Source organism: Oratosquilla oratoria, chromosome 12, assembly GCF_046742065.1.
Source record: "Oratosquilla oratoria isolate Oo_2021 chromosome 12, ASM4674206v1, whole genome shotgun sequence".
Lineage (NCBI taxonomy): Eukaryota > Metazoa > Arthropoda > Malacostraca > Stomatopoda > Squillidae > Oratosquilla > Oratosquilla oratoria.
This window is the reverse complement of record NC_134788.1, coordinates 2,513,675-2,526,883: the sequence shown is the minus strand read 5'-3', so window position 1 is coordinate 2,526,883 and position 13,209 is coordinate 2,513,675.

Genomic DNA, 13,209 nt, shown 5'->3' with positions numbered 1-13,209 from the left:
GGATGTAATGATAATAGAGGAGAAAATATCACGGTAGGATGTAATGATAATAGAGGAGAAAATATCACGGAAGTATATAATGTCAGTGAAGGACAAAATATAATTTTAGGAAGGGATACCGGACAGAATGTCAATGAAGGCCAAAATATCATTATAGGATGTAATGTCGCTAGAGGACGAAATGTCACATTAGGATGTAATGTCATAGGACAAAATGTCGCAATGGGATGTAATGAGAGTGGAGGACAAAAGATCACGATGGGAAGTAATGATAGTGGAGAACAAAATATCATGATAGGATGTAATGATAATGGAGGAGAAAATATCACGGTAGGATATAATGTCAGTGAAGGACAAAATATAATTTTGGGAAGGGATATCAGACAGAATGTCAATGAAGGCCAAAATATCAAGATAGGATGTAATGTCAGTGGAAGACAAAAGATCACGATGGGATGTAATTATAGTGGAGGAAAAAATATCATGTACTTTAATGCTCGCAGTATTAGGAACAAATTTCAAGAAATACAGGCATATGTCAAAAGCGAAAATCCCGATATGATAGGAATAACTGAGACATGGTTAAATGGTACAGAGTTCGAAGCTGAATTTAATATTGCGGGATTTAAATACTTTCATCAGGATAGAAACCACAAGAAAGGTGGGGGTGTTCTATTGTACGTTAAAAACAATGTTCATGCTTGTGTTTTAGAGAAAGTGAAACAGGATGCATATAATAGTTTGTGGGTTGAGTTAACCCAAACAAATGGACAAAAAATGAATATAGGTGTAATATATAGGCCAAAGACATTATCATTAGCACACGACAAACTGTTATTTCAAGAACTGTCTAGTTTCTGCAACCAATTTATTGATAATGGGTGATTTCAATTTTACTGACATTGATTGGATGACCCTTGAACATGGCCATATAGGTAGTCGCTTGGTTGATTTTCTTGGTGACAATTACTTAATTCAGCATGTAAAAGAGCCCACAAGATATGGAAACTTACTCGATCTTTTGATCACTAGCCGCGAAAGCATGGTAACTGATGTAGAAGTCGGTGAATCTGTTGCAAATAGCGATCACAACTTAGTTAGATTCAAACTCCTAAACAATTTTAGAATAGATACTTGTGTTTCTAAAATACCTGATTTCTGTAAAGCTCAGTTCATAGGACTACGTCAGGAGCTTCAGCTTACAGATTGGGAGGCAAAATTAAATGAAAGACCTGTAGATCAGATGTGGGAAATATTTCAAAATACGCTCACTAAGATGATTCAAACTTACATTCCTTTTAAGGACAGACGTCCCCCAAATCAGGCTCGACAAAGAAACTGAAAAAAGTATTGCTAAAACGAGACAGGCTTATAAGAAATATAAGTGCTCGGGTGCATCTAATGACTATGAAAGTTATGTATCAATACAGAGAGATTTAAAAAAGACAATAAGAAAAAGAAAACGACAATACGAAATGAAAATTGCTGATAAATCCAAAGAGAATCCCAAAGAATTCTATAGTTACATTAGAGATAAAAAGGTTGTTAGGAATCACATTGGTCCACTATTATCTGCTGACGGTCAACTTAAATATTCAAATGAAGGAATGTGTAATATCTTAAACAATTATTTTAGCTCGGTATTCGTAAACGAAACACCTCAAAGTGAATTCCAAACTGAAACCTGTGAAAAGTCTAGGGTAAACTTACTCACTACGGTAAATATAACAAAAGAAAAAATTAAAAGGTGTATAGACAAACTCAAAGTCAATAAAACACCAGGGCCCGACGGTTGGCATCCAAGAATCTTAAAGGAAATAAAAATTGCGATTGTTGTTCCATCAGAAATTATTTTCAAGAAATCCATCATATCCAGAGATGTCCCAAGAGAATGGAAGCTAGCTAATGTTACTCCCATATTCAAAAAAGGTGACAAAAAGAAACCAAATAACTATAGGCCTATAAGTTTGACTTCAATCATAGGAAAAATAATGGAAACTATCATCAGAGATGCTATCGAACATCATTTAGAAAGTAACCGTTTGATAAATGATAGCCAGCATGGTTTCAGATGGAAACGTTCTTGCGTGACTAACTTACTCGAATTCTACAACACAGTTATCTCGAAGTATGACAAAAGAAACAATATAGATTTAATATATCTAGACGTTGCAAAAGCTTTTGATACCGTCCCACACGAAAGACTATTTACTAAATTAGCTTTGCATGGAATAAGTGGTAGCCTATTAGGTTGGACTAGTAATTGGTTGAATGGTTGAAAACAGAGAGTTGTTTTAAATGGAAAAACTTCTGGATGGAAAAGTGTTGCAAGTGGAGTTCCTCAGGGTTCCGTTCTTGGGCCACTTCTATTCATAGTATATATAAATGATATAGACCATGGACTAAAATCTACTGTTTCCAAATTTGCTGATGATACAAAACTGTGCGGAGTGGCAAATGATCACTCAAACCAATTAGATATTCAAGAAGATTTAGATCAATTACAGCAATGGTCTGAAAAGTGGCTAATGAAATTTAACACAAGTAAATGCAAGGTAATGCACATAGGTAAAAATAACAGTAAGTACGATTACAAGTTATTTGGTAATTCGTTAACAAAAGTGGATAGTGAAAAAGATCTCGGCATAATTATCAGTAATGACCTCAAATCATCCAAGCAGTGTATTTCAGCCTCTGAGAAAGCAAATAAGATTCTGGGACTGATTGCACGATCTTTTGATTTCAAAAGTCCATCACTCATTAACAAGCTATATAAATCGTTAGTTCGTCCACATTTGGAATATGCTGTTTCCGTATGGTCACCGAATCTCATTAAAGACATTGACAGACTGGAAAAAGTACAACGGCGAGCCACAAAACTGATTCCAAATATCAAAAATAAATCATACGAAAATCGACTAAAACACATGAATCTGTTTTCCCTAAAAAAGCGTAGACTCAGAGGTGACTTGATACAGGTCTTTAAGATTTTAAAGGGAATTGACAACATCAAAAGTGACAAAATTTTCACATTGAATGAGAATCAGACAAGAAACAATGGTCTCAAACTATCCGTAAATAGATTCAATTTGGAAGTAGGTAGAAACAACTTTGCCAACCGTGTAGTAAATGAATGGAATAAACTTCCTGCACAGGTAGTGCAATGTAGTTCAGTTCGAAGCTTTAAGAATCAGTTAGATGAATACCTAAGTAAGATGCTGTAATGATTATAATCTATCTTATATTATTTGCTTTTGTTTTGTTATCATTTGTCTGTCTGATTTTCATTTATTATTAGTTATATGTCAATTTATCATTATTTACTATTTACCTGTTTGTTTATTATTTAACTATACCTATGCATTTATTTATGTATTTTATTTGTTATTTACATCATTATAGTTTTTATTTATAGAGAGAGATCAAAAGGTCTCCTGTCGGCATGCTCCGCCTTTGTAATCCTTTGCTTCAGACTTAGGTTGGGGTGGCTGCATAAATCATCAGTCAGTCAATGGAAGATGGATGTCAAGAGGAAAAGAAGCTTCACATTAATCCCTGGGAACTCATAGCTGTGCTCCTTACATTAAAATCTTTTGCAAATGAGGTCAGAGGAAAGCACATCAATGTTTTCTGTGACAACACTACAGCAGTTAACTACATCAATGAAATGGGAGGCACTAAGTCGGTAGCATGTAACAATGTCTCCTCTGATATTTGGAACTGGTGTCTAAACAATGATGCCTGGATCACATGTTCCTACATTCCTGATACAGCATCCAGGAACTTCAATGACAGATAAGAATGGAAGTTGGATGAGAATTTTTTTAAAGAAATTAAGCATCATTTTTGGCACACCCAACATTGATCTATTTGCATCTAGGTTGAACAAACAAGAGCCTCAGTTTTGCTCCTGGAGGCCAGACCCAGAATCAAGTTATTGTGATGCATTCAACCTTAATTGGCTTTTTCCCCCTTACAAGGGAGGTAGCCAAAAAGGGAAAGGCATAAAAACACTCCCACCCATTTCATCCCTAAATACACTCCACACCCCTCCCACCCTCCCTCTCATCTGAGTACCTCCTGGATGACGGGTCATCCCTGCACCCTGCCCACCGCCCTGGGTCAGAGGCAGTGTCGCAAGACACAGCACATCCACAGCAAGGCCACTTCATTTAATCGGCGACCCCCCCTCTCCGTCCCCCCTTGCATATAAGGAGAGGACGGGGAGAAATCCCTTTGGGCTGCGTCAAAATTTACTCACACACACTACCCCCACCCCCACCCACCCCCCGCCCATTCCTCCTCATGCAATCCCAACATCATCCATATACAACCATTCTCCACTCACCTCTGTCTTCCGTCCTCTCCCTTCCTTCCTCAACAGACATTCCCCTCTTCCCCAAAGCCCCCTTCACCCCATCCATCCACCTCATCTTAGGACGTCCCCTCATCTTCACTCCCTCCACATCTGCCTTCCATACCTCTTTTACTAGTCTTTCTTCACTCATTCTTTCCGTGTGTCCAAACCATCCTAATATTCTTTCATCAACCCTATCTCCCAGCTCCTTTTCCACCCCTGTTCTCCTTCTCACCTCCTCATTTCTCACTCTATCCAGCCTAGTAACCCCCACCATACTTCTCAGACACCTCATCTCAAACACATTCAAACTCCTTCTCTCTTCTTCTCTTATGTTCCACGTTTCTGCCCCCATACAGTGCTGTTGGCACAATCACTCCTTCATACAGTCTCCTCTTAGCATCCATTCCCAAATGTCTATTCCTCATTACACTCTTTAATCCACCAAGGCATTTACTCACTTCTCTCAATCTACATTCTACCTCCACCTTCACACCACCTTTTCCTGCTACACTTGCACCCAAGTATCTAAAACTATCCACTTCCTCCAGTCGCTCTCCCTTAATGTTCACTTCCAGTCTACTGCCACTTTCACCCCTTGTACATCTCATCACCTTACTTTTACCCACATTTATCTTTAGCTTTCTTCTATCACATACTCTCCCAAACTCTGCCACCAGCTTCCTCAATCCCTCCTCTGACCCTGCCACAAGCGCAGTGTCGTCCGCAAACAACAGCTGGCTCACCTCCCACTTTTCTCCATTTTCTTTAACCATCTCCAATCCCTGACCCACTACCCTAGCATTCACCTCTCGCACCACCCCATCCATGTATAAGTTGAACAGCCAGGGCGACATAACGCATCCTTGACGAAGTCCCACCTTTACTTCAAACCACTCACTCTCTCCATTTCTAATCCTGACACAAGCTCTACTACTCTCATAAAAACTCTTGACAGCTCCCAAAAGCTTTCCTCCTACCCCATAAATCTGCATAACCTCCCACAGTGCCTTTCTGTCTACCCTATCATAAGCCTTTTCCAGATCCATAAAAGCCCAAAAAACATCCTTCCCCTTTCCTATAGCTTTCTCACATATGTCTTGCCACAAAGATATGATCTACACAACCTCTACCTGTCCTAAATCCACATTGTTCCTCACCAATTACTCCTTCTGTTCCTCTCGTAATCCTCTCAATTAAGATCCTCCCATAAGCCTTCCCTACTACACTTAACAGACTAATCCCTCTGAAAGTACTACATTCACACTTGTCCCCTTTTCCCTTGTAAAGAGGAACTATACAGGCACTTCTCCAGTTCTCCGGTACTCTACCCTCTCTCCAGCAAACATTAAATAACCTCACCAACCAGTCCACCATCACTGAACCTCCCTTTTTCAGACATTCTGCATGGCATCCATCCAGACCAGGTGCCTTACCTGCTTTCATCATCTTTACAACTGCCTTCACCTCATCCTTCCTTATTTCTCCTCCATTCTCCTCACTCATCACTCTCATTTTCTTCGCATTTCCCACTGCAGCTATCTTTCCTTCCCTATCCTCCTTCACATTTAGCAACTCCCTAGAATATTCTGCCCATCTTCCCCTTACTGCCATCTCTTCCATTATTATCTCTCCATCTGTACCTTTTACCTTTTCTTCTCTACTTGATTCGCATCCTCTTCCTCTCTTAATTTCTTTCCAAAACATCTTTTTATTACTTTCAAAATTTTCTGTCATACTCCTACCCCATTTCACATCTGCTCTCCTCTTTGCCTCCTTTACCTTTTGCTTTACTTCTCTTTTCTTTTCTTTGTACGTCTCATATGACTCCCCCGTCCTCTTTTGTAACCAATCTGTGAATGTTCGCTTCTTCTCTTCTACAACCTTCTTTGTTTCCTCATCCCACCATTCACTACCCTTCTATTTCCCCCTGTCCTTCTTGTTCCACACACCATCCTTGCACACCTTAAGACTCCCTCCTTGAACCATCCCCATTCCTCCTCCACACCCATCTCTGCTCCATCCTTTACTCCCTCCCACTCCTCCTTCAGCTTCTTTTTGTACTCCTTCTCCTTTTCCTTTTCATTCAAGGAGTTCACTCTAAGAACCTCCCTACCTTTTGTCCCTTTCCTCTTTCTCCATTTACCCTCCACTCTCAGCTTACCTTCCACCAAAAAATGATCTGATATTCCGCCACCCTCTCCCCTTAGCACATGTACATCCTTAACTCTTCCTATCATAATCCTATTTACCACTACATAATCCATTAGTGCTCTATCTACCACCCTTCCCTCCACCACCCTCTCCCATGTGTACTTATGCTTGACTTTCTTCTGAAACACTGTATTTGCTATCATCAACTCTCTTTCTAGACACATTTTCACCATCAACTCTCGACTACGATTCTTTCCTGGAACTCCACACTTCCCAACCACTCCATTGATTGGACCATTTCCCACCCTAGCATTAAGGTCTCCCAGTACTATTACATTGACATTTCTTCCTAAACTCTCTATGCACTCATTTAAATCTATCCAAAAGGCCTCCCTTTCTTCCACGCTCTTCTCACTGCCAGGCCCATATGCACTTACAAAGACCCACATCTCCTTTCCCAGTTTCACCTTCATCCACATTATCCTTGAGGAAACCTCCTTCCACTCCACTACCTGTTTACCTATCTCCTCACTTACTAGAATTGCCACCCCTTCCCTCCCTCGCCCTCTCTTCACTCCTGATAACCTCCCACTTACACTCCCAAACTTACACTCACCCTTCCCTTTCAACTTAGTTTCACTCAAAGCCAACACATCCATCTTTCTTCTCACAAACATACTACCTATCTCTTCCCTTTTACTCTCATCTGTACCACATCCACGCACATTAAAAGACCCAAACCTTAGGGTGCTGGCCCGAGGCCCTCCAGCACCCCTTATGCCTTCACTTTTCTTTTTAGGATATGTGCCCCGTGGGGCTACAGGGAGAAGGATGCCTAGTCCCTCTCCCCGTCCCTTTCTTCTCGCCTTATCAATTTACAAATAAATAAGTCTATTTCTGATACAATCATTTTTTCTTTCAACACAAGCATCCGGACCTGGCTTCGCCAGGTGTGCTTGGCCTACGGCGTACCTCGCTTCGCTCGCGAAGGAGTCTTCAAAATCTCTTAAAGGAGCCTTCAGTTTCCAAAAGGAGTCGTCAAAGTCTCCCGACGTTTTCGTCAAATTCTCTCTCTTTCTCTCTCTCTCTCTCTTTCTCTCTCTCTTTCTCTCTCTCTCTCCTTCTCTTTTTCGTTAGGTCAATCATAAAGGCAACAAAATTTCGGAAGGTGGTCATAAAAACGCCAGGAAATTTTCAAAACTGATAAACTTTGTCGTTGGACAAAGATTCTTCACAAAAACACCTACAGCTCACGGTCGACGGTTGTAACCCTTTTGGCCGTATTCTGAAATTAGTGGCGCGATTAATTTTTTTTTATTTAGATAAAAAAATTGTACTTGGATGTGCTCAGTGGTACATATATGGCACATCGTATTTTAGCAATACTATTGCAAAGAAATGTAAACCAAGACGTTTTCCTAATAATTTAGGTAGAACCAACACCAAAAATTAGAAAATATGAAATTACTACACAAAAAATAATTAGAGCTGAAATGGGTTAATGATAGGGTAACCCAGTTCATCTCAGGAATGATGAGTTCCTATGATTGCTCGATCCAAGGCATATGAACTACTCCTTATCACCCCCCAATGCAATGACCTTTGTGAGGTTCAAAGGCACGTTTAAAAAATGCTAAAGCATCCTAAAATCCATTGGAGAGAACAAAAATGTCGATGCAATATATCTAGACTTCACAAAAGCCTATGATAAAGTTGACCATATCCCTAGATTACTCGACCTGTGCCATTTGGAATCACAGTATGCAGTCATATGTTTTAAGCTGTATGGTTTTCACACAAATATCTAACTGGAAACTTTTAATGTTTATATCGTCACTACTGACCTAGGAACAAGTGTGGATATACACACTTTTGTACTCTGCCTTTATACAAGCTCCAGTTAAGTTTCAGTGATTCCATATGGCACAGGTCGAGTATAATAGGTGATTTTATTGAAAAAAGAAAGATAAGCATATGGTATAATGTGTGTTTACATGACGACTCAGGAGAAGCTTTGAGACATGTTTTAGCCATAAAAGGATATACAGGTTGTAAATATGACCCACACTGTACAAATGAATTGCGTATGTCTTTTTCTTTCGTTTTCCTGCTAGGTAGACCTGATTAGCCATGAAACGGAGCCACTTTTACACTGTTGATCAGTTAGTGACGCTGGTAAACTCGGATGAGTTCCAGCGTGACTTGGACAATATGTTGGGGCGGCTGGTGATTCCAATACAACCATTGGGATGGTGCAGGGGGATGCTGCTGGAGGGTCGCAAGTCGGCCCCATCACAAGGGACATAGCAGCATCAGCTACCATTATTCTACCATCTCCTGTGTGTCCTGGACCATGAGAGACAATAGAATGTGTAGAAGAACCTAGTGGTAGTCTAAGTCATATTAGGCCCAGCATGGAGAAGTGTCCCATGCGACACAATGGCCAGTTTTGAGTTACGCACATATAACACTATTTTGCGCCGGCCGAGCGAGGGTGAAGTTTTACCACTTTGTTTTAGGAGCGTTTCGACCATATTGCAGGTCACGTTTTGTCCTGTCCGACATGCTCGGATTGAAGTAGAAGGGCCAAAATAGTGTTATACTGTATGTGCGTAACTCAAAACCGGCCATTGTGTCGCATGGGACACTTCTCCATGCGGGGCCTCATATAGTAACACTGCACAAGGGTCGGGAACCACCCGAGGTAGTGGTGGAGGCGCTAGTGGACCCGTCAATCTCTCCAGTCCCCTCAACATCACGAACTGTGAGATGTGCACAATACACGTCGACCCCACAACCCAAAAAATGTCGTATTTGGGTTACTGAAGAGCCCAGTGATTATTCTAGTCCTGGTTATATTCCAGGAAGTGACAGTGAATGTGACTCGCCTTACCCTATTTCATCGAATACAGTTGTACCAACCCCTTCTCACAGCCCACCACAACCACAAACACCATCGTCTTCAGCTCAAGCCTCACAACCAACACCGTCCCGTCACCCCTTCCACCAGTACTGGTGATGCTAACCAGCACCTGTTCAACTTACCTGGTACCCAGTTACGCAGTTCAGATAAAAAACTTTATGGTGTAGTAATCCTTATCCACAAAAGACCACAGCTAAACATCCAGCTAGACAATACACAAAAGGACTAACAGATATGTCCAAGGATGCTGAATCTGCCAGGGATTCTTTTTTACTGTTTCTCACTGATGATATGCTGCAAATGATCGTAACTTATACCAATCTGATGATCGATTGCATGGAACCCAAGTATGCTGATCAGCCTACGGGATCATGCTCCCACACATGCCCAGAGGAAATATTAGCCCTCGTGGGCACTCTTATAGAGAGTGGAAGCAAACAAGAAAACAAAAGAACTGCAAAAGAAATGTTCGATCCACTTCATTGCCCACTGTTGTACCGTGCTGGGCTAAGCGAGTCCAGATTCTCTTTCCTTTTACGGGCCCTATGTTTCGATGACCTCACCACCCGAGAAGAACACAGAAGGACTGACAAGATGGCACCATTCAGGGACATGTGGGAACTATCTATAAGAAATTGTAAAGAAAACTATGTACCTGAGGGCGAGCAGATGTTGGGTTTTCATGGACGCTGCCCCTTCAGGTTCTACATGGGTAAAAAAACAAAAAAAAGTATGGACTGAAAATCATTATGGTATGTGACAACTCCAACAGTTACATGTTGAATGGAATGTTGGACTTGGGTAAACACAAAGTGGAACCCATAGCTTTTATGGATCTGGAAAAGGCTTATGATAGGGTAGACAGGAAGGCACTGTGGGAGGTTATGCAGAAATACTGGATAGGAGGGAAGCTTCTAGGAGATGTCAAGAGATTTTATGAGAGTAGTAGAGCTTGTGTCAGGATTGGGAATGGAGAGAGTGAGTGGTTCGAGGTAAAGGTGGGACTTTGTCAAGGATGCGTTATGTCGCCCTGGCTGTTCAACTTATACATGGATGGGGTGGTGCGAGAGGTATATGCAAGGGTAGTGGGCAAGGGATTGGAGATGGTTAAAGAAAATGGAGAAAAGTGGGAGGTGAGCCAGCTGTTGTTTGCGGACGACGCTGCACTTGTGGCAGGATCGGAGGAGAGATTGAGGAAGTTGGTGGCAGAGTTTGGGAGAGTATGTGATAAAGAAAGCTAAAGATAAACGAGGGTAAAAGTAAGGTGATGAGATTTACAAGGGTAGTGGCAGTAGACTGGAAGTGAGCATTAAGGGAGAGCGACTGGAGGAAGTGGATAGTTTTAGATACTTGGGTGCAAATGTGGCAGGGAAAGATGGAGTGAAAGTGGAGGTAGAATGTAGATTGAGAGAAGCGAGTAAATGCCTTGGTGGATTAAAGAGTGTAATGAGGAATAGACATTTGGGAATGGATGCTAAGAGGAGACTGTATGAAGGAGTGATTGTGCCAACAGCACTGTATGGGGCAGAAACATGGAACATAAGAGAAGAAGAGAGAAGGAGTTTGAATGTGTTTGAGATGAGGTGTCTGAGAAGTATGATGGGGGTTACTAGGCTAGATAGTGAGAAATGAGGAGGTGAGGAGGAGAACAGGGGTGGAAAAGGAGCTGGGAGATAGGGTTGATGAAAGAGTATTAGGATGGTTTGGACACATGGAAAGAATGAGTGAAGAAAGACTAGTAAAAGAGGTGTGGAAGGCAGATGTGGAGGGAGTGAACATGAGGGGACGTCCTAGGATGAGGTGGATGGATGGGGTGAAGGGGGATTTGGGGAAGAGGGGAATGTCTGTTGAGGAAGGACGGGAGAGGACAGAAGACAGGGATGAATGGAGAATGGTTGTATATGGATGATGTTGTGATGCATGAGGTGGAATGGGCGGGGGGATGGGGGGGTGAGGTAGTATGTGTGAGCAAAATTAGACGCAGCCCAAAGGGATTTTCTCCCCGTCCTCTCAATGGGGGGATGGAGAGGGGGGGTCGCCGATTTAATGAAGCGTCCTTGCTGTGGATGTGCTGTGTCTTGCGACACTGCTTCTGACCCAGGGCAGTGGACAAGGTGCAGGGATGACCCGTCATTCAGGAGGTGCTAAGATAAGAGGGAGGGTGGAGTGGTGTGGAGTGTATTGAGGGATGGAATGGGTGGGAATGATTTTATGCCTTTTTCTTTTTGGCTACCTCCCTTGTAAGGGGGAAAAAGCCTTGGTATATGTATGTATGTATGTATGTGGAACCAATAGCCCTTGGAAAAGTAGGGGAATATTACACAATGAAGCTGTGTGAACCATACTTTGACAGTAACAGAAATGTTACTGTCGACAACTGGTTCTCGTCCATGTCACTGGCAAATCAACTCTTCACTATTAGGACAACCATGGTCGGGACACTATGGCACAAAGGGTATGTGCCTGCTGCTATGGCTGACGTGAAGCTCAAGAGGCCCGTGGGGAGCAGCACCTTTGTGTTTAAACAGAACCTGACTATGGTTTCATCCAAACCAAGTTCAAGTAAAATAGTGTTGTTATTGTCATCAAAGCACAACACTCCTCAGCTAGGGGAAAAGAACAAGCCCGAAATTATACATTGTTATAATAAAACCAAAGGAGGAGTTGATGTATTGGACAACATGTGTGGCAGGTATTCCAGTAGCCGAGTGACCCAGAGATGGAGCCCTTGTCTTTTTTAAGAATTCATCAACATAGCTGTTGTCAATGTTTTTGTTCTAGCAAGGCTGAAAGGTGGTGACAAAGTGCAATGTACTTTCATGCACTCACTGGCTAGTCGACTTGTGAAGCCATGGGCTGAGAAGCGGATTCAGCAAAAGGGGATGAAGTCATCAGTGATATCTACAATCAAGTTGGAATTCGGCATTGTTGATGAGAGGCCAGAGGACCGTTCGTCTAGAATATCACACAACAAGAGGAGATGTACCTTCTGTCCATTGAAAAATGCCAAGCAGACAAGGGCAATCTGCTTCTACTGTGACAATCCTGTATGCCCAGACCACTCTGATGTCAACTGCAGAGTGCCAAGAATAACTGGTAAGTCCAATATACCTAATTTCCAAAGTTTTTATTTATATTGCACACATAAAACAAAACCAGGCACTATTTTTACATCTTTTACATAAAAATACATTTACCAAAATCACCCTTTCATTCATTCCAGGCAAGGTCCGTCCTCTGCAGTCTGGGACTGGGAGGCATCCAGTGACATCAAATGATGCTTAAAATGTACTTTTATAGTATTAGTTTTCTTCATTTCTTCCATTTTTTGTCTCGGAACCACAGAATCTAAGTATGTTTTTCTCAAAAGTTTTTTTTTTTTTTAATTGTTCAGAATGGTAACTTTTTGGTTATTACATATACTTGCTAAATGTGAAGGAGGATAGGGAAGGAAAGATAGCTGCAGTGGGAAATGCGAAGAAAATGAGAGTGATGAGTGAGGAGAATGGAGGAGAAATAAGGAAGGATGAGGTGAAGGCAGTTGTAAAGATGATGAAAGCAGGTAAGGCACCTGGTCTGGATGGATGCCATGCAGAATGTCTGAAAAAGGGAGGTTCAGTGATGGTGGACTGGTTGGTGAGGTTATTTAATGTTTGCTGGAGAGAGGGTAGAGTACTGGAGGACTGGAGAAGTGCCTGCATAGTTCCTCTTTACAAGGGAAAAGGGGACAAGTGTGAATGTAGTACTTTCAGAGGGATTAACCTGTTAAGTGTAG